Raw genomic sequence first — 8320 nt, 5'->3', positions numbered from 1 at the left:
AAATTTCCATTTTCCTATGTGAAATTTTTATTTGTCCTAGGACCCAATTCACCATGCATCACACACAATGGGGTCCCAAATTCCCACCCTATTTTCCCACTCGGTTACTTGAAATTACACTGGCTTCGCCAAATATTAGTTCTTATCATATGTAATGGGCGGCCCATTCGCCAAAATGAAAATGGTTTATTTGTAGTTGTCTATTTAAGACATATGAGTTTCATTATTGAAACATGCCAAAAGAAGGAGCCTTCTTCATAGTATTGCGATTAGTAGAGAACCAAAACAACTACGATTACGAGTCCATAGTATTTTATTGCATCCTTAATTTGATGGAGATGTCACAGTCAAATTTAAATAGGAAGAGGAGTAGGACTAATGAAGGTGGAGATGTCCAAGAGAGGCCAACAAAATGCAGAAATATATCTTCATACGTTTGCGGGGGTAGACGCAAAAATGTTGGTCAAAGTAAACAAGGTACATCATCAGAGGAGCCTGTACAATCTCAACCTACATAGGAGTCCATTCAACAAATTGGGGAGCCTAATAAATCTAGTGACGGAGTTGCAGAGCCTGATATCTCTAATGAAGATGACCTTGAAGAAGAATATCTCGTAAATAACCAGTACCAGGATGAATCAATTGACTTCGGTGATTGTGATGGTGCAATTAACAGTAACACTAAAGGGAGAGGAAAATCGAAAGAAAAAACTGATCGTCACTGGGAGATGGCCAGGAGATTTAAATTTGATTGGGCAAAAAAGTATCCATTCATTGAGCTCGTGGACAATCCAATTGTAGGTGAGCCACCAGTAGAATGCAAATGTGCAATTTGTAGTTGGAAGTATAAAAAGGAAAAGTGGTTGCATCTTAAACTAGACACCATAGAGAAACATGTTGTTAAGATTTACGAAACCTCAACTGTAGATGGTAAGGAAATAAAAGTGGTAAGATATAAAACAAAGGAGCAATGTCAACATAAAAGGAATGCTGAAGAATATTATATGTTTCAAAAATTTCAGACGAAGCCTGGTGAAGTTCAAGGTTCTATTAATGCTATTTTTGCAAAAGCAAGTAAATTAGAAGAATGTGGAAAAGCTGTTCAATTAAGTAATGTTTTCTATATTTTGAGCAGAGGGCGTCCAATGACAGACTATCTAGAAATGAGTGGTTTTTTATGCTTTCTGAAAGTTCCTAACTATCTTGTCAGTCATTGGTCAATAAATAGTGGATGGGAATGGGCAAGTTGTATTGCACAGGTTGAAATAGAGGATGTACAAAGAAAATTAAAAGAGTCAACTACAATAGATAATATGTCGTGGGTATGCATGCATGTTTATACTATACAAAATAATGTCTGCCAACCACATCTACTATCTGTTGCTAAATTGAGAGACAATGCGATAGCAAAAACTTTATTTCAATTAGTAAAGAGCAATTTAATTGAATATGGAGCTATGAATGAATTGACAATAGTGAAGAAGTTGGTTTGTGTTGGAGCGGATGGAGCTTCAGTAATGCAAGGTCAAAAGAATGGTCTTTGTACAAAGATGCAGGCTTCTTGTTCACCATATGTTGTTTCCATTCACTGTATGGCCCATAGGATGAATCTTGCTTTTAGAGTTGTGAAGAAGTTTCCTTCAGTAAACAAGGTTGAAGATTTAGTAGGAGAGTTGTATGCATATTTTTGTCGAAGTCCCAAGCATTTTAGGGAATTTTAACACTTTTCTGATGGAATTACTGATGGAAAAAAGCTTCTAAAAGATTTTGATACCAAATGGATCTCTTTGGATGGACCAGCGCATCAAGTATTTTCCAAATATCAATCTTTGATTGGACTGATGTACAAAAATTGGGACAATGCAAAAAATCAGAGATGTGGCAACCTGCTTCGGAGGTTAAGAAATATAGAGACACTTTTGACTTTGGCATCTCTTCTTCCCATGCTAGAAGAAATGAGGTTAATTATGAAAAAAGCCTAGCAAAGAGCCATGTATATTGCAAAATATGCTCAGTTGCGTAAAATGTCATGTCGAGCCCTCGATAGTCTCTATCATACTGACCTAAATTTATTCGATGATAGATTTAATCACTGGGAGAAACTAACAGATTTGGATGATCTTGATAATTATTTAAAGATCATTGAAAATGGAGATTTATGTGTTTTTGTAAGGGGATTTCAGATACTAATGTACTACAGTGCCCCAAAGAAGCAAGCTACAAGAGTTACAAGGGAAGAGTTTACCAAGATCATTGAGTCTATAGCATCTACAACAAGGGACATAGCCTATAGAGTTTCCTCTGAAATAATATCATGATTCCCATATGATCAACTACTTGAGGCCATGGCAATTGTGTTTCCTCAATATTGGTCCTTCAACAATAAGGAAGATTATCATAGAAGGCTGTTGATTTTGATAAAGGAATTTTGTAAATCTATAGAATTCAATGGAGTGACTATCAACAAAATATTAGATGAGGGTCTTCTTAGATAGCAATCAAGCACCTTTGTAAGGACCATGAAACATCAATATCAATTAATGCGTAACCCACATGAAGAGGGCTCGACAACAAAGCTTTGGACAAAACTAAAATAGAGCACATTGTTGCGTGAAGAAATTTTAGAGTACTTCAAGCTTGCTGATCTAGGTCAAACCATGATATTGGGTTCAGTGGAGGATGAGAGAGTTTTTAGTGCTTTGGGCTTCCTAAAATCAAAGCTAAGAAATAAACTAGACAAGAATTTGGAATCATGCTTGAGGGTATACACATCTAGGTATAATGTCAATACTTTTCCTTTTCAAAAAGCAATGGAAATCTGGAAGAAAAGATGCAAAAGAAGAGGGTTGGGATTGGGCAACACCATTAACCAATCTCCTACAGTGACTCCAAGTGGGACAAGTACAATTGGCATCGGCATTGGCCATGGGATTGGGAGTTATAGAAGCAGAGGTTAGAGTGAACTTGAAGTTGAAGAAGACACAAATGAAAATGAAGAGAACAATGAAGCAACTGGACCACCATAATTGGATGATGATGATGACATAGAGATGAATTGGAAAATTTAGGAAATTTTTTCTAAATTAGCAATGGCAACTGATAGGTATTTTTTGAACTTATTAACTACTATATGATATCTTATCATTCAATGTTTATTTTAGAAAAGCAAGAAATTAGAATGTATTATGTTTCATCATTAAAATTTGAGAACAAAGAGTATTATTACTGTAGAGTGTAGTTTATATCATATCATCAATGATCATTCATATTTGAATTTGAAATTCCTGAATGAATTTTTTTTTTCTATTTTATTCATTTATTCAACATACATTGAATTGGAAAACATGAAAATTAGATAGAATCATAGATTCAATTCCACAATTAATAATTATTAATGGTTTTCATTTGCAATATTCAGCTAATATGGTACAATTCTTGTAAGCCAATGACCTTGAATTCCCTTTTATAGAAACAAGGGAGCAACAACAGCTTCAAGTCGATTTGCCTAATGTGAAGTCTCAAAATCTAAATCAGTAAGACATCTACAAGTCTACAACATCTCTACAACTTTAGTTGTACATTTCTGCGTTTGATAGGTCAGTTTAGTAAATTAGCAATTTTAGCATATGCAATAGCATCTGCAAGACTGCAACATTGATCCTATTCAAAAAACAAAGTTCAAACTTGTTACTTTAAACTCAATTCTAGAGTCTAGACTATAGTATGTAGGATAATATGAAAGATATTCATATATAGTAAAGATATAGAGATGATTGAAACTAAAAGTACTTTCACATACAGACTATAAGTTTTTGTAGTATGCTCCATTCTTCTTCGGTTGGAAGGGAAATTTTTTTGATGTTATGGTAAATGACCTGCATTCTAGTCAACGTTCCATACTTGGAAGAGTGAGTTTCAAGCAATGTTCCTTCCAGTAGTGCATGCAAATTTGTGAATGTTTTGATGCACTTTGCAATGCCTTCATGAGTTCTATCCTGAGGAAGGTTGCCTAAATTAGAGGTTATTTGGTCCTCCAAATTTTGTTTGTAAACTTCTCTTCCAATGAAACCCATTGTTGAGAAATTAGGTCTAGGACTCGGTAAACCAAGAGATATCAATTTTGCTGTTTTATTGTTCATCTTGGTGAGCTTTGGCCCAAATAAAGAAAGAACTACTTCTGCTTCTATTAGTTTTTGACATTTATGAAATACAGAGGTCGACTTTATTATTGAACCAATGCGGTCTTGAATTCCCTTGCTTGCCAAATGCTTGTCAGCAGTGCTGTTGATTTCTTCCATAATCCACTTTGCAGTTTTTTGTCTTTGACCAATAATTTTGTTCTCCTCAAATTGCTCTTTCAACTTCCCAAAAACATCTGTAAGAGCTTTGTAGAGTTCGAACCAATCACACAACCTATTAGCAGAAGTCTTTATTTGCCCCGAGAAGTAATTTTTTATTTTCTTTACTATATTATTTACTTGGTCATTCAAGCCGTTTTCATATTTTTTAATAGTATCATTTGCCTTCTTTAGGTCTTCTTTCATTTCTGAGTACTAGTGTTCACTATGTTTTCTTATTTGCTCTGCTTTATTTTCCCACCCTTTTGCTTTCTCTTCCCACTCTTTTGTTTTTACCCTCTCATTTTCCAATTCTTTATTTAACTTATTGTTTACATTTGAAACATTCTCCAAGTTTTTGTATAACTTTGTTGAAGAGTCTTTTTCATCTTGAAGTTTTTTTTTCCATTTTCCCCAAATTTTCCCTTAGAGTTTTTAGTTCTATGTCCATTTGTTCTTGCTGTTCAATTGCTTCTTTAGAGCTAGAGGATGAATTTTTTATCCTTTTCTCTAATTCTTTGCACCTGTTTATTGTTGCTTTCTTAGTTGCCTTTACATTTGCCAGGTCTGCCTTTAACTTATCTATTGTGCCCTGAAGCTTTCCTTTCTCTCTCTCCAACTTCATTACTGAACTGTAGACCACTTGGTTGGTCATTTTGGACACATTTATCTTGTCCACATTTTAAATTTTGGATAAATCCATTTGGAGGGTGCTAACTTGAAAATTAGATGGATCTAACTGACTCTCTGGTGGATTGTTATATCTAGCTGGTGGCATAACAACCATGAATTCCATCATATCTTTATCTGGGTCATATGTGGGAAATAACCTATTGGTTGTAGGTTTTGCATCATGAGCTGCAACAATTGCTTCCATCTTCATTGTCTATTCTTTTTTTTTGATTTTTCATAGTTAGTTACAAATTCATTGTAATGAAAATTAGGATTTTGTGAGACAATTGAATGTTTGAATGGTGAAATAGCAGTAGCACTTGCTCTGATGTACGAGCTTCCACCAATACCATGAGGATAACCAACACCTAGACCCATTAGTGGGGTTTGAGAACTGTTCTGAGGGTTTTGTCCTGAAGGATGGGCAATTGTTGGACTCACAGTCACCATTGGCATTGTTGTACTAGTAGTACTACTAATACTTGTCATAACCTTCTGCTTCTTTACACTTTCTTGGTCTTTGGGACCAAATTTTTTTGCATCTATATACAATGTCCTTTTTAGACCACTACTTGTAGTTGTACCCATGATATCTAGAGCTGTGTGAGTGACAATTGATTCAAATTGAATCTGAGTGCTTGGAAGTGGAACTGTAAATGAAGCAGGAACAAATTTAATTAACTGAGATGAATCCAATGTGGATGGAATTGACTGAGTTGATGATTGATCTCCATTCCCAAGGCCTAGTTTCTGACCATGTTTTGGTGCTACAGCTTATGGTTGAGGTGGTAACCAAACCCCTTCTCCACTAGGACCTAGACCACTAGAACCTTGGTAGCCCATTTTTTCTACAATTTTTGCCCCTTTGCTATATAGAAGTTTGGTGGATGCATCAACTCCTCTTTGAATTTGTGTATTGGATGAGGGATTCAAAGAATCCTAGTCATCATAATCATCATCAGTATTACTGCAACCTGCTTCAGGTGGATGCTCCTTATTCCACAATTCGTCAAACATTGTATCTTCTTCAACCTCATCACAATCTGCAGAGATCTTTGGCTCACTGAGATTCTTCCTCATTTCCCAAAATTGAAAATTTTTGCTTCGACTCCATCCAAAATCTATACATTCATTCATTAGCTCTTTTGGAATAGGTTTTGTAGATGGTTTATCAGCTTTCTTGTAGAAATTGAATGATGTCATGCCCTGCACTTTTCCTTTTTGTTTGTGCAATGCCATTATTTGTGATGACAATTCCTGTATTGATATATTATTTTCAGTAGCATATTTCTCCATCTATTTTTTGACCTCCTCCCAGGAGCCCATGTTTTTAAAATTTTCAATCAAAGGCATACTTTCATGTTGATATTTGCTTGCAGAAGTCTCAATGCCCTTAAGCCTTGCTCCAATTATGTTCAGTGGATCATACCATCAGTGACTGTCAACATCAAATCGAAAAATTGAAAAAAAGACTTCTGCCACTTTGAATCCTCTTCTCTCAAATGAAAACCCTCCAAAGGAGAATGACAAGGAGGGAAATATCATTTTCTTTTGCTAACCATGAAAGAGTACATCTGTGCTCTCCATTTGTCATACATATTCCAATGCAAATACCCTCTCTATTACATGTATTGGAAGTTTGTAGGGTTCTACCCATGAACCATAAAACCTTAACATAGTGTACTCTTCCATTAAGTACCAGTCAGCCAATTGTAGTTCACTTTCGAGTTGAATGCAATTTCTACAAGTAACAAGCAATCTAGGCATTGGAGTGCCTGTAATTTTATGGTACATTGGTGCCAAAAAGAAGTCTAAAAAATTGTTGTAGTTCTTTCTGTTATCAATCTTCCTTATCTGAGGTGTCCACTCATATATTAGATTTTGGCCTTGAGTCTGACTGCAAAGCTTGTTTGCCTCAAATAATGCATGATGCTTTGCTAAGAGAAGATAGCACAAGTAGGTTATGAATCTAAATGTCTTCTCTGAACCTCTTTGAATCATTAGTAATTGATCTTGCATGCAATGAACAATGTGCTCAATAAAACAATATCTTACTGGTTCTTTTTTAAAATGAATATGATAAAGCATTTCAAGAATGCTGGCATCCACTTGTTTGTTGCTATCCAATCCCAAACAAAATGCTAGCAAGGAAATACTATCCTGTGCCCATGGCACAAAAAATTCAAAATCATAAGGAGGCATGTGATTTGGACTCAGCCTACAACCGCTTGTTATTCCTCTAATATAAGAATCTCTCTATTTTGCATCTAATTTTTCATAATCATTTGCTAGCTTTCCCAAGTCAACATGTATGTTTCACTGTTGTTAAAACCCTAGGTTCAACAGACTAGCAAATTCACTCTCAGTTATGGACAAAATTTCCTCCTGAGTAATTTTATTCACAATTGCTTTTCTATTTTCATCATAATTTTTAGCGCAAAGCATAACAATTTCTAGGCAAGGGAATACTTGAGGTAATGCCATGTGTGCCGACACAACTACCCATGGTGCAATTTTATTTGCAATTGCATTTACACTAGGGTTAAATGAACAAAATTTTGAAGCCTTATTTGGATCGTTCCACTTGTTTTCAAGTGCAAATCTTATCTCCATTATACCCTTATTTCCATGAATAACATGATCATGTATATCATGGAATAAATCATTGAAACCTAGTGTTTTAAGCATATTGTGGAATTTTGTTATTTTGCCCATGTTATTCTTGGTATTTTTTTGCCCATCATGGTATATATTTAAACACAGCTACAAGCCTATAGGAGTGATTCAAAATTAAAACCTTACAGACTAATTTTTTTAATATAATATAAACAGTAAAGTTGTAAATCAAGAGGCTTGAAAAATTTAAAATGCAGGATGTAAATTTTCAGGATTTTAGTAGTTACACTTATCCGTTCACATTCATGTTGCCCTTAGTTTTGATTTTTGCAGAGAGCTGAGAGACTGTAGTTTGTTTCTTTCCTCAGACCACAATCCTCAACTTAGAAATTAAGAATCCGTAACTTTGTTGCATTGTAACTTTGTAAATTGTAACCCCTTTCTAATTTCTAAATCTGTAGACAGTGTATAACTACAAAATTAAAGAAACTTAACGTGCCAAAATTGTACAATCTATACTCTATAATCTATAGTCGTCACACAGTACACTTTCAATTTAAATGTGAGTGAAATTGTGGACCACTAGTTACTAGACACGCGCTAAGTGTTAACTAACCCATCATAATGTATTAATGTCATTCATAACATCACTGTTAACTGCAAGTGGAATGTGATTATGTCAATGTGTTAACTGA

The sequence above is a fragment of the Cupressus sempervirens genome, chromosome 6, assembly GCF_028749045.1.
Source record: "Cupressus sempervirens isolate cs-2001-9-10 chromosome 6, ASM2874904v1, whole genome shotgun sequence".
Lineage (NCBI taxonomy): Eukaryota > Viridiplantae > Streptophyta > Pinopsida > Cupressales > Cupressaceae > Cupressus > Cupressus sempervirens.
This window is presented reverse-complemented; position numbering follows the sequence as displayed.